A 14,830-nucleotide genomic window follows, 5' to 3' on the forward strand; every position below is an offset into this window, starting at 1 on the left:
CTGGGCCATTAGAGGAGGAGGGACACCCAGGGTTCCCTGGACAGTTCCCCCTCCCTCCACCTCTCCACTGACCCCTCAGCAGTGGGTGAGCTTCCTCACCCCTTACGTGCCCCTTGGGGAATCCTGGTGATGATTTTGGCAACTTCAGGAATAAATGGCAATCCTCAAAACAAAAAACTACATATATACATACATATATATATATATATGTATGTATACATACATACATATACATACATACATACATACATATACATATATATATATGTATGTATATGCACATACACATATAAAACACATATATATGTACACATACACACAGTAACAGCACCAAACTAGAACTTTGGGAATTTTCCATTTACTTTGACCTACACAAAATGGTAAAAATTTGATGCATGAAAGGTCACTTTCAGGGAAGGACTATGCCCTGGCCAGGATAGCTCTGCCAAAGCCACCTGGGGGTTGATTACTTATCTAGAAGCCACAATGTTCAGAAGGTAAGCCAGGAAAATCGAGTGGTCCAGGAACACAGTCACCGTGAGCTCAGCCAGGCTCACTCCTTACATTGCTGAGGCTTGAAATAAAATTATAAACGGAGGTCCACGTACCATGTGTTGGGATATTTCTAAGATAAGTAATATACGACTAGGAATTCTAAGTCTGAATTCCTGTGACCAATGACCAGGTGATTCCCTGATCCTAAAACTAAAGGGAATTCCCCACCTCATCCCCACCCTCACTCTCCTGTCTCGGGACTTCTAGGCGATTCCAAAAACGTACCACCCTCCGAGCAAAAGGGAGCGAAAAAGTATAATTTTTCAGGGAAGCCAGCCCCTGCCCAGACACCCACTTTGTGTTTTGGGGAAATTTAAACAAAAGCGGCAACCTTCTCTGGATCCCGTGATCTCTCCCACACAAACTCAGTGCTCTCTGCCCAGCATCCTCTGGCTCAGAGGGGTTTAGTTTAGGTCCAGAAACTTTCTTCCATAATCCCTTTTGCTCAATGATTGGCCAAACTTTCAAAAAACTTTCTTATGAGATGGAAATTAAATTTAAAAAGAAGTCTTCAGGTTTTGGTGTTTATCTCTCTAAAGTGAGGGGCTGGGAGCAGCGGCCCTCTGCCAGATGTGAGGGCAGCTCTGACCTCAGCCATTATGGATCCCGTCACTAGAGGATGCTCTTGGATGAGGTCAGCTGTGGATTCACCGCCCTTCTCCTTGGGCAGGATGCAGCCGAGGGGCTAGAAGCAGCAGAGTGACCACTAAGATCCCTTCTGATGAAGATTCCTCTCTTCTTGATCCTTCAATGTCCTTCACAGTCAGCTAGCCCTGGGTTAGGAATTTATGTCCCTCTCTCCTCTGCAAATGAGCATATTGAATTCTCTTTCCACCCACATGAGCCCTGAGCTGCCCAAGGTTGTGGAAAAGGCACTAAAGTAAGAGTTAAGGGAATCAAACTTTGCAAACTTCACCCTATGCCCATGAGTGCCTTGGCCTCCCTACCTGCCCACTCCATCCTCCCAAAGGGGAGAGTTGTTATGTCAAGGAGAAAGAGTAAACAGACCTCTCTTTAGCTGTGAGCTCATTCAGTAACTCCACCTGGTGCTCCAATATGCCAGGGAGTCTGTAGTTGAGGGGTCAGTAGACAACAGCCCAAAACAGAATCCTGCCTACTACTTGTCTTTGTAAGTGAAGTTTTACTGGAACACAACCAAGTCCACTTGTTTACATATTGTCCATGGCTGCCTTTGTGCCATAATGACTGGACCAGGTAATCAAGAGAGCAACTATGTGGCCAGCAATGCCTGAAATACTTATGATCTGACCCTTTACAGAAAAAGTCTGCCTCCTCCAGCTCTGAATGCCAACCACACCGCTAACTCTCTCAGGGCTTGCTATTGCCAGGCTTTGTTTTAGGTACTTACCATGTACTCTTTCATTTAATCCTCACATCAAATTTTGAAATTCTCTAATTGTATCACACCAATTTCCTAGGTAAGGAAACAGAGGCAGAGATCTTAAGGACATTTCTCCAGTGGCACCAACGTAATTAAGGGCTGGGGCTCAGTCCTGGCCAGTCTGGGTCTAATGGCCATGCTATGCTGCCTAACAATTCCACTGGGCCTCTGCATTCCCAATGGCATTGATTTTCCTTCAGATCCTACTGCCTTCAGATCCCAGAGTCAGCCCCCAAGTTACCTGCTTAAGTCCCTGGGAAGGAACAGACCTACTGTAATTAACAAATTGACATTCTGGAACCCATTAGCCTCAAGTTAAGTTAGAACAAGCCTATCCCTGGCAGCCTGAACATCTCCCAGCACCAACATGATGGAGTTTCTGGCCTCGGGGTGTGAGCCTTCCCAGATTCCAGCAGCTTGCCCCACACCAAGTCAAGGGCCCTTCGGGAAGCCTTTCCTGGGCCATCAGCCAGGTCCTATGGTGTGTGCTGACTTGCTCCTCCTGGGGCTCTTGAAACAACAATCTCTGGAAGATCAAGCTTTGCTTTGGCAAGCATACCTGCAGCCCTTCTTGTAACTGACCCTGTTTTATCAGTTTGCCTCAAAAGGATGTTAACAATAACATCCAGCCTGTTAAAGTCTGCCCCTGAGTGAAGAAAGCACAGGTTATTTATTTAGGCTCCTTGGATTTGGTAAAACATGAACATTTCCATTCAAGATGTGTTTTTTGAAGAATGCCAGCCAGCCACCTTTCAACGGGGGCTTTCAAAGCCCTGCTTGTTATCAATGGCCAGCAAGAGGACAACTTCTGAAATCAAGCCCATTTGAAGAGAGATCCTAGGAGATTTCATGCATCCTGATCAAATGGGCTACTGGCTTCCTCCAGCTGTTGGCCTGAATCCCAGTTTTTGACTTAAAAGGATTTCAATAGTTCCACCCATCCACACAAACAGGAAGATCTGTTGCATCTATTGCACCTACTGGAAGTGATTCGTGATTCAACACACTCTCCCTTTCTGGCCACATTAGGAGACAGGGCGATTGACCTTAGACATCTCCATTGTCTTGGCTATCCGTGCAACAGGGATTGCTGGCTTGCAAAACACCAGGCAGACATCGTGGCCAACTTAAATATCTTAGGTGGAAAATTGTTTTGGGTACAACCAACTTCCTTAAGTGCTCTAGTCTTAAAATGAATCCTTAGAGGGTGCTAGAAAAGATGTTACAAGGTCTTTAAACTCAAATCCTTTGTTTTGAAAAAAAAAAAAAACACGAAATACAGCAACATTTTGTAATACGTGGCTGAGTTCACACAGTTATCCCCAATATAGCTAGAGAAAGTCAGTCTGTTTAACTAAATGGAAGAGGAGTATCTGCATTTGGTAAAACAAAGCTGTGAAAAGTAGTACTATTCCCATCCCAGAATGCTTGTCCTCCTCCCCAGAGAAAATGACACTTGACCCTCTTTCATACATACTTTCAGAAATATTCAAGACCAATGGCATCAGTATAGATGTAAATAAACTTCTCTTCTCATATCAGTGAGTGCATGCAATCATTCTGGCTCCAGGCCTAAATAATTGCCACTTGCATAAGTTGAGGCAAAAATGACCAGAACTATTTGTATTGGTCAGACTCGTCCAGGAGTCCCGCCCATGTCATACACTAGCTCCTCCTGAGGTGCTGACACTCCATGGCTACTCTTGCCTGCAGAGCAGAGCGGCCCCAGCTGGCAGTACATGTACCACCCACCTGAACTTGGTCTGAATGGACTTAAATGAAACCCCCAGGCCCTGGCAGTCATGAAGGGCATTTAGTGGTGCTACTCATGAGAGTGTGTCATGGCACTTGATATTTCACCAAATTGGGAAAAATCTATTTTGGCTTGGATAATATAATAATAACTATTTAGAAAGTTATTTCTCCTGCCAGGAGGAGTTGAAAACACCCCTCTGTCCTTGTGCAACAAGCCCACAGAAGCAAGATGCAGAGTCCAGGACAGGGCAGAGAACACAGAGGCGGCAGCCACCACCGGACCACCTCCTCGCCACAGTAACCAAGCAGCAGCCTGGGTTCTGCAGAGCTGAACAAAACACCCTCCTCAGCCGCACCATCGGCAAATGCTGCCAGCCACTGCCACCATAACACTAACTGGCTCCTGGAAAATGATCACAAATTGAGCTGTCTTAAGTCAAACCCCTTTCCCCCCATGGCCCAGTGTATCAGGAGTTCTGCTCCGGGAAACTCACACCATGCAATAAAACACCACCAAATTAATAACTAAATAAATAAGAATATACATCTATGCTTTTACTACTATTTAAGTCAAACCCAATTTAAAAGCAACCTAACAAATATTTCTCTCGGAGGCTGCTTCTACTGGCTGGACATACTGAGGTTTCTTTAAGTCCAGCAGCTTCTGGACTGAAGCCTCATGCTTCACCTTCTTTTCCATCGTATCTTCCTAGAGGATGCATTTCAGTTTTCATTACCTCAAGATCCTTGGAAATACATTCAAAATTTAGGTCAGCTGTCTCAGAAATTTTACTGCTATTGAAACCACCAAAAAAAAAACAAGCTTTTAATACCCTTAAATTTTTTAAATTTTAATGTTATTAAAAGTTATTCATTTTAAAACATTAATAACTTCTGTGGGGAATGGGGCCATGTCCATGACAACACCTACTTCCACTTGACCGGTCCCTCGCCCGGCCATTGCAGTTCACCACCTAAATCACCTATGGAGGTAACAAAACACTCTTGTGATCTGAGGGGCCCAGAGGACCCCTCCCAAATCACCCTCTCATGATCGCGCCACATTGTCAAAAGACCTAACAGCATTCATCAAAGACACCTGTTTCAAGGTAAATGCTCTTGACAGTGACAATCCATGAACTTCATCAGCTAGAAAATCTCAGCACACCTCAAGATGGAACTCAGGCTGAAATGCAGAGAGAGTCAGCAGGCTTTGGGGATCTTAGTACCCCTCCGTTAAACAGCTGCAATAAGAGCTGCCCTGCCTTTCCCACCAGTTAGTACAGCACTGAATTTGGTTTAAATGATGCAAGAAGAGTATGAGCTTATTTTCTTGCCCACAGCCAGACGGTAAGAAACAAGAGAAGGAAAGACCAAGAATTCAGGGGCTCACCAGGTGGACCAGGTTTCCACGAGGAAGGGTCACTCAGAGGCGGGCAAACTAGCCTGAAGCAGGCTTGCCTGTGGGGGCCCAAGGACAGGGCTGTTAGACACTGCGGGGATTGTTTTCCTTAAGAGCGACCTCAGAAGGTTCAGGATGTTCCCAGTGATTTCTGAGCTTCTCGTAGGACGCTGGCAAAATTCCCTCTTCAGTTTGTACCACCTCTGGGACAGCATGGTCCATGAGGTTACTCCCTGCCCTTCAGGGTGGAGTGGGGGGTCAGGTCACTTTGTAAGTCTTCAAGGCATCATCGGGGAGGGGGGCGATTGCTTCTCCTGCTTCAGAAACACACAGACACAATCCAATTTCACTTTCACTCATATAAAAATATATTCTTTGAATAGTTTACTGATTTGAATTCTCCAGGCTACGGAGTCCTATCCATAGGCCTGCACCCTCCCAGGTCTGTTTAGCATGTAAACCAGCATTGCCTTGCAACGGGTAACTGGGGGTGCTGCAAGCAAGACTTAGGTCTGGGCAGCACACATCAGCAACTGCTGCGAGGAGCCCTGGGCCTCCCACGGGCTCCGGACTAGGCTAAGTGCCAGGCAGATGAGGGAATGATCACTACCCAGAAGTCTGGGGAATCGCCCAGCAAACTGGGAAATCAACGTAATCTGAAAACTCTCAGAACCTGGGCTCAGAGAGACCTAGAATTGGAGATGGTCATCAATGTCATCTAATAATAACTGTAATTTAAGGAGCCTTTATTCTGTGACAGACACTCATCAAACATTACCTTATTTAATTTAATCCCCAAAGCCACTTTATTCTCTTAATTTACAGGGACTTTAAGGAACCTGCCCGTTGTCCCACAGTGAGCCAGTGCCTGAGCTGGGATTTGAACCCAGGCTGGCCAGGTGCTTAATTAGCTGCCGCATTACTACATCATCTCCTTGATCTGATGCATTCTGGAGAGGTCCAGGGAGAAGGTGGGAAAGCTAGAGGTGAAGGACAATTTTGAGGCTAAAATTGTTGGCAGGTTTTTTTTAATATAAAATGAATTAGGGTAGGAGCAGAGAAAACAGATCTCAGAGCAAAAGGTGCTATGGAGATAGAATAATCTTCTGTCCTTGGCATCCCCAACACACCTTCTCAGAGACACTCTGGTAAACCCCTCTTGGTAAGTGTTTGGTATAGAAATCACTACCAATAATAATTTTTTAATTGTTGTTTCAATTAAAATCAGTAATCGGCCCCCATGTTCTTCCAGGATTCCAGGGAGGTCCCTGGTTCAGTAAGAATGTGTAGCTTGGTTGCTTCGCTGTTGCTGAGAACCTGAAAACTGGACTCAGTTGCCCAAACCCCATTGTCCTGGGGAGGCAGGGTTCCCAGAGCCCTGGGGCAGCATGCCCTCAGAGCCATGTTCCGAGGACCCCTCAGTCAAATGCAGCCCAGTTCTAAACTCACAGGCTGAGGGTTCCCCAGGGCTTGGCAACACCAAATGGCATTATAGCCACAGCCATTAAATAGCTGATTCCAAACATTGCACTTGCATCTACATGTTTGATGTGCAAAAGTAAACACCAGAAATCGGGCGGTGGAGGGAGGTAAGGTTGTTATCCACTCCTCTGCCCAGGGTGAGCACTCTGAAAAGCACCACCTGAGTGAGTTCTTCCTGGGTTTAGTGGCTCATTGACCTTGATTTCCCTAGAAGAAAAATCTCTTCCCAGCAATGTCAGGAAGAGGGAGAACTTGAATCTCTGCTGGTGGAAATGTAAACATGTAGTACCTTCCCCAGGGTGTTCTCCTTAAAGCCCTTGAGATGCACATTCCTTGGGCTCAGCAGTTTCATTTCTGAATTACCGTAAGGAAATAACGTCAGTGAAGGTTGCAGAAGAGGCCAGGATGTGTACTGTGGCATTGTTTGTAATAATTGAAAACTAGAAATAACTTCGTGTCTTATGGCAGAGATTGGTTCTAGCATTTTCACTAAATTGACAAAAGGGAGTATCACTCATATCATTAAAAATGATCTTGTAGATATATATTGATTGATGGGATTTAAGATTAATTCAGATCCTACTTGCACCCTTTGGGATTTTAGTATGTGCCACCTTTTCATGAGCCACTTTCCTTACGTTTTCTTAATGATACTTAAAATAGCTATTTCATTATCTTTGTTCTTTAAAGCATCAAGTGGTACCCTCCATTCTTGACCTTCCTGAGTGGAAATCCCAGGTTTTGATAAACAACCTCAACTGGAAGTCATCATCTTCGCTGGACTCCTGTCTTACTTCAGACCTGCCCCAAATCTAACCTGATCACTTCACAGTACAGCCAGCAGAAGAGCAGGCATTTATCAAATCTAGACAGGAAATCTGGGGACCAAAACCAACTTTCAAGATAAATGAATACTTCTACATCTAAAATAAGGAAGCACTCAGAGAAATCTCTAACTCTGTGGATGACCCTCCATTCCTCCAGATAATAAAATGGAAAGCTGATCTCTTCAAGAAGAACTGACCAAGTATAAGTCATAGGCAGGAAACTATAGCTGTACTTCTCTAGGATTATTTTATGATTACATTTTTCCTTAAAATGACTCCCAGAAAAGTCACCTACACTGTTTTTATAAGATGAACATACCCTGCGTATCCACCATATCACTGAGGAGAGATGCAACCATTTTTTGCCGACATTCACCCACTGCCCCACCGAGTCAGAGGGCAGCCAAGACACTGCTGTCAAGAATAGGCTGCCGTCCATGTTTACTCAAAAATGAGTTTCAACTGTATTTAGGAAATTGTGTGAACTTTGGGTTACCACGTCTTTAAAAAGACAGAATGAGGCCCAAGGAAGTTCTCAGAAGCACAGACGATTGATTGTGCAGAGATGCGTGTGGTGTGGGAACAAACAATAGACGAGAAGACAGAGGACCCTTGAAGATCCATTGTGGCCACTGACCGTGGGCATGGCCCAGGCAGCCTTTCCCCTTCCAGCCTCTGGTCCCTCCAGAGCCAGGTGGATTCGATCAGGTAACATCTGTGGAAGGGCTTTTCAAAATAGCTGGAACTTCCGAAGGGCTCAGAGAAAGCCTTATTTTCCCTTCTAAGGGAGGCATACTCTGGGAAGCTGGGTGGTCCACACTGGTGAGGAACTTCAATCAGAAAAGATGAAGGCATTGGAGACATTACATCATCATAAAAGCCAGGGGAGTGTGTAGATGAGCCCACCTTCCCTAGGGCCCTGGGGAAATCAGTCAGTGCCCTCTCACAACCCCAGACGGCCAGTATTTGGTGGAAAGCACCAGAAGGACCCCAAGGCCAGCTCAGGGCAAGGCCAGAAAGCAAGGGTGGCCATTCAAAAAGGGCAGCAGCCTGGCCAGAGGCAGCCTCCACAGAGCCTTCAGGGCTTTCCCTTTCCCTCTTGCCACCCCCGACACATGAGTTCAGGGAAACAAAGAGGGTGTGAGATGACAGACCCCACCACACAAGCAAGCACACAACATTCACGCTCACACTCACAGCAGTGGGTAAAAGAAAAAGCAGATTGTGAGATTAAAGTTTTAAGGTGAACAGGACTAAGCCTTAACTACCAGAACTAGATGGTTCTAATAAACCTACATAATTGAAAAGTGATGGGCATGGGCTGAACACTCATTAAGGGGATCCCCACCCAGAAGAAAAGGGGCCCATCGGGACACAGCTGGCTTTGGTAATTGAAAAAATAAATAAAACCATGTCAGGTCTTTGTCCCCAAGAGCTGAGACACCCCCCTAAATTAGCCATACAACTGGTGAAAGATGTGTTTTTTCCAACAATGCATATAGGTCACAAGAAATAATGAAGAGGGTGTCCACAAGGCAGCTGTTAAGAGATTTCTGAGCAGCCAGCCTCCCGGGCCTCTCTGTGGCATGGGCATCCATGCTCCCCCTGGAATCCTTCCGCTGGTCTTGCCATGAACTCCGCAAACCATGTCCTCACCTCTGAGCACACATCTGGGGCTCCTCTGACTCCTGGCTTCTTTAACTGTGAGCATTTCTCCAAGTTTGCATACTACTTTCTGCTTTACTTTCTCTGCTTTCTCTGCCTCTGTTTACAAGTTGACTCTTAAGACTTATGTTCACCACTTAAAATTCAATGCTGAGAACAGGGTGTGCTTTGACCTCCTAAGGTCAGCGTCTTCAGATAATTGATCTAAAATCCCAGATATGGATCACACAGAGAAAGAGATGGCCAAACTTGCCCATGATTTCAAAATGTGAATGTATTAGAACTTGGTCCAAACAGCTAAGTTTGATCCTAGTAGTGTGGCCTACATTTAAAGATGGTACATGTCCTCCTGAGAAGGTAAGACTGCAGTGACTACAGGAAATAGAAAGTGGTGACTGTGTGATCTCTGGCTCAGTGACAAATTACTCCCAAACACAGACACTTACAATAACAAGTATGTTACCTTATCTCACAATTTTGTAGGTCAGGAATATGGGCAGCTGGGTGATTCATCTGTTCCACATGGCATCAACAAAGGTTCCTTGATGGCACTGCGCTACAAGATGGCCTGGTCTGGTGGGTTGTTAAGATGTCTGGAACCTTGGCAGGGACAGTTGGAAGTCCAGGCTCAGCCGCTACTCTCAGCCAGAACGTTGACCTGGGGCCTCTCCAGCATGGCTGCCTCAGAACTTTAGACACCTTGTATGGTGGGTTCAGGTTCCATGCAAGCAGCCAAGGGTTGTCGAGAAAATGTTTATTATGATGATGTTAAGTTGCAAGCTGCAGGGATTTCTATGCGCCAACTTTGGGAGTCCCAGAAAGTCTCTCCTGCATCATTCTATTGGGTAAATAAGTCCCTAAGACCAGACGGGGCTTAGGGGGAGGAGATTTAAAGGCCACTTCTTGACGGGCAAAGTAGCAAAGAGTTTGTGACCATCTTTTATCTGCCACCGACCCTGTTGACATCCCTTGTGCCATTTTATGCACTGGTCAAATCCTCATGGGCCAGTTCATTTGCTCTGTAGGTTACACAATGTCCTCCTTTACCACCACCCCTGGAGGGGATCCCCTACACAGGTACTATGCTAGCAGCAAAGATGTGGCACCTCTTTGAGGCCCAGAGGATTAATGACTATTAGAAAAATATTGCACCAGCACTGATATTAACACCCGTTTTAATTCATCACCTTCTTGGTATTCATGCTTTAATACATAAGGAAGAGGAGAGCAGAGTATGGTGATATGATATGCATTTTTCAGTCACAATGTCCCTCAGTTCAGATCCCTGCTCTGTCCTTTACTGGCAGTGAAAATTGAGATAAGAGGCTAAAATTTTCTGGTCCGCATCTTTAAAATGAATACAACTGCAGCAAGGGCCTTGCGACCCCTAACTCCTGATGTGTCCACTCCGTCAAGCAAAAACCCTGTGGGGGTCCTTCTACATAGAGTCCAGGAGGGCCTGAGGACTAGAGCCCCACCGGCCACAGCAGGTGACTTCCATAAATCACCCTTCACCTGGTTTTTCCCTAATTCCTGCCTCCCTCTCTGGACCCCCTCACTCCGGCCTCCTAGGAATCACTCCCCATAACAACCTGCATCCAAGTCTTTGTCTCAGATTTTACTTTCAGGGGAGCAAAACCAGGGGAAGTCTCACCAGATGGGCTCTCTCAAAGCCTAACTTCACATCAGAACCTGACAAAAACGGTGCCACGCCTGTATACAGCACCCAGCCCTGCCCGCTCTCCACCTCCCTCCCTCGGACGCCGTTCCCTTGCCCCTCCCAATGTTTGGCCAGGCCCCTGCCCCAGTGCCCCCTCCTCAGAACACCACACCTCTCTCCTTCCTTACACTTTGCACAGCTCTACGTTTTATCAGGATGTCATCTTTGTCTTCCTTCATCACGAGACTTTAGCCCCCATAGGGCAGGGGACATATCTGCTTTTCCTAGCTAAGGAAGGAAAAACAGCATTTGTTGAAGGAATGAGCTAAATGCTCTGTCTTGTGTGAAGCACGTACTGCCTCCATGGCCCTTCCGAGCAGCCTCCTGCCAGCCAGCCACCTGGGAGGTCCGCTCTGCCCTTCAGTGTTGCCGCAGCAGACTGCTGTAATCTGCATCTTCCACCTAGTGTAGTTGTTTTTCTTGTTTGATTTCTTTCTCTCCCTCCCTTCCTTCCTTCCATGAAAGTCCCAGCATACAGGCCTAGACTGTGTGCTCACCAGAGCCTCAGGCATGTCTGCTGTCATCCAGCCCAGGGATGGCCTGTCTGAGCTCCCTGGGATACCTCAATGCACGTGGAGACTAACATTCAGCCTCACCCCAAACCCACCCGCTCCCAAATCTGGGACAGCTGGCTGCCTCACCAGTAATGTGCCCACTGGAGAAAGGAGTTAGGGCACCCTAAGACAGCCTGACACGAGACCCAGTGTGGGGATCCCTGCTGAGGGCTGAGAGCAGAGGACAAGCCTGCAGGCACCCCCTCATGGCCATGCCCGCTTCCTCCAAGCCCCCCCACCCCCCCCCCGGGGGCACATTGCTATGTTCCTGGAAGCTGGGGCTGTAATAGGTGCAGAAAGAAGCCTGCTGAGAAGGCTGTCCTCCTGTAAGGTAGGCAATGGAGTGCATAAGGCTGGGCTCTCCTGAAGCCAGGGAAGCCCATTTTATTGATGAGTCATAGCAGAAGCCTGCAACGAGCTCTGGGAAGGGTTTCCAGGTAAGGGAGAGACAGGACTGGGCCTGCCCTTTCCCCTTCACCCTGCCTTGAATGTAGGCACGATGTGGCACTATGCCTTGAATGTAGATACTCCAACAGACATCTTGTGACCCTGTCTGAACCTCTAGACTTCTGGTAATGTAAGCAAAAATAAAAACCAGTTTTTGTTGAAACCACTCACAATTGGCTTTCTATTACTTCCAGTCATATGCATCCCTCCCTAACTGACATAAATCTAGGGCCAAAGACTTTTCATTGCCATTCCTGTGGCCCCATGCATCAGTGGTGCCCACTAGCTGGTGTGGCTGGCAAAGCAGATACAATCTATTTAAATGGCATGCTCTGTCTTGTTCCACAGCTCCAGAGAGCAAGCAAATGCTGTAGAATCCACTGATGCCTTTCCTCCCAAACCCTCACCCAGTACAGCAACTGCTCCCTTGTAGGTGCTTAATCTGTATTTTCTTTTTAACAATTTGCAGAAAGGAGGAGAGAATCTGCTTTGGGCTCCTGGAGAAAAAGTGCAGTTTAAGAAATGCTGGAATCAGTGCTATGGATAGCCATGGGAAGGTCTAGAGGTTCATGGCCCCCCAAGTCCCCCAGCTCACCCTCACTCTACCACCTGAGCCTGTGGGGATGGTGGAACAGAGAATGGAAAACCAAGGGCAATCTCTCCATAAAATTTTTCTTCCTTGGAAGATCGTAATTTCAAGTGTGTTACAGGAATTTTTTATTTAAGGGGGGAGTGTGTTAAAACCAAATGCACTGCCCATGAGGTATCTTGTCAGGATCCTTTATCTCCAGGACATTCTGAAACCAACCCAGGCTTTTGACTTTGAAGATAAGTCTCCTGAATTTCCTCAGGATGAGCACTTCTGGGTAACAATTGACTCAGAAAGACATGGCAGACTTCCCTGTTTACCACGAAAAGTGTACTCAGCACTTGACATAATTCCCCATGGACTGTTTTCTAAAAATATTTTTATTAGAGTCTGAAATAATTTAATCATAAGCTTCTGTTAGTCAGAGCTCAGTAAGTACCCTGTGCTCACCAGCGATATTCCCTCAGACGTTTAAACAGGAAACAGTCTGCAGAACAAAAAACATGCAGAACTGTGCCAGTGGCTCATAAAGTGACTCCCCAGCTCATGCCAAACTCCCAGCATCCCGTATTTCATTGAAAGGTTTGTTACACCTAAAACCAAAGTGGAAATGTGAGTGTTCTTTTCACAATGAGATAAATGGATCAAGGCTGAAGATGTAACTGGTAGAGCCTGACAGCATTAGCCCTTCCAGAATGAGGACGCTCTGATCTCAGAGTGCAGGAGGGAGTGATTCCTGGAACAGGACTCCAGCCTTCTCATCACAGATGAAAACCTCCTTGTGAGCGCTTGGAACATCCCACCTCTCATGAGCATCTGTTCATTCATTCATCTGATGTCTTTGACAATGGGGAATCTGTAGACCTCTTTCCAAAAAACATTTATTTTATAAAAATAGATTACTCTGAGGTGTCCAGGTATACACACAGATAAATAAACAGGCCCTTGGGGGGTAATGCCAATATGGACACTCCAGGATATAGGTGGTGAGCTTCCTGGATGGATGTGGAAGTGGGGGGACAGAGGCTGTGTTTTCCTTGATTTTGTATCCCCTTAACACTGCCCTTTGCTCATTCCTTCTCCAAGTATCTGTTGGGTCCTTAACGTGTACTGAGTCAGTAATGTGAGCAAAGCATAAATCACCAGGACAAAGCCAACATACATAAGGTAAAGGACCCTCTCAAGGAGCTTATAATCCATTAGAAAAGACAGGCACAGACAATTTCAGTGCCCTCAGAAGGATGAGTTCAAGGGCTAAGAATGTGGCACCCAGAGCTAAGTCACAGGGTTCGAACCCTGCCTCTACCCCTTACTACCATTGTGACTTAGGCAAGTTACTCAAGCGGTTGAAGCCTCAGTTTCCCCATATGTGAATTAGCACTAGTATGCATAGCTGGGTCACAAGTTTGGGAGAATGACTGAGATAAAATTCATTCTGAAAAATTACTTCAAAACAACCTGGCCTATTGGCTCAATAAAAGACAATTATTCCAACAGTGATAGCTGCCTGGCATCTGGGGGAACATAAGTGGGGCATTTTTGCCAGGTTTGGGGACCAGAAAAGGCTTCCCAGGGAAGACCTAAACAAAAAGGAGGAGCCAGCCAACTGAACAGGATGGGAAGGAATTTTTCAGAGCCAGGAAGCAGCACATGCCAAGGCCCTGACACGTGAGAGCATGGAGACGTCAGTGGAAATGTAAATGGTTCAGCATGGCCAGCACAGAGCCAGGAGAGGGGGCGGGGTGGGCAGGAGATGGAGCCAGGGAGCTGACCATTCTTCCCCTCACTCAGTACATATTTTCTGGGCACACAGCTCTTCAAGGAGCTGCAAATATAGCAATGAACAAAGCAGTACAGACCCCTGCCATGGTAGAACACACATTTTAGTAAAAGGAGAGACAGTAGACAAAATAAATGAGGCTGGAAAAGGCCTCTTAGTTTGGACTTGGCATGTGGCCAGTAGGCGGCCATTAAGAAGTTTGAAAGCGGTGGAGTGACTCAGTCAGGTCGGGGCTTCAGAAAGACTATTCTGGCCTCGCTGGAGGAGGTGGGCTGGAGGGAAGGCCAGCTGGGAGGCGGGGGACCAGTGAGGATGCCATCACATTCCTAGGGTAGGAGACTGTGCATCTGGGACGGAGCTACGGTCTAAGGGAACAGGGAGGCTGTAGCACATGTAGTTGCCCGCGGCTCCCTTAGCCCGCCTCCGTGGTTCACACGAACGCTGGGAGCCCTCTAGGGGCTGACTCTCCCTGTGGCATGTTCAAACTCCCAGGACAGAATCCGATTGGTTCAGCTAGTCTCTACTATGTCACGCTGTCCTTACTGGCATTTTCAGGCCCACTTAGTTAGCAGTTTTCTTCCTCCCAGCCTTTGCACACATCTACCACATGCTTTTTGTTCTATGACAAAACATTTGCAGGATGCTTTGGGAA

The 14,830-nt window shown here is 46.7% G+C and overlaps 1 protein-coding gene across 1 annotated transcript in view; it reads right to left on the reverse strand.

Annotated features, from left to right (window-relative positions):
* The window catches only part of IL1R1 (interleukin 1 receptor type 1), a 126,732-nt gene extending 121,502 nt beyond the window's left edge, over nucleotides 1-5,230 (reverse strand). Inside the window, exon 1 of the mRNA XM_073239185.1 lies at nucleotides 5,106-5,230. The gene's annotated coding sequence lies outside the window, so the exon portion shown is untranslated. The remainder of the gene's footprint in view (nucleotides 1-5,105) is intronic.
* Between the last annotated feature and the right edge of the window lie 9,600 nt (nucleotides 5,231-14,830).

Source organism: Manis javanica, chromosome 1, assembly GCF_040802235.1.
Source record: "Manis javanica isolate MJ-LG chromosome 1, MJ_LKY, whole genome shotgun sequence".
NCBI lineage: Eukaryota > Metazoa > Chordata > Mammalia > Pholidota > Manidae > Manis > Manis javanica.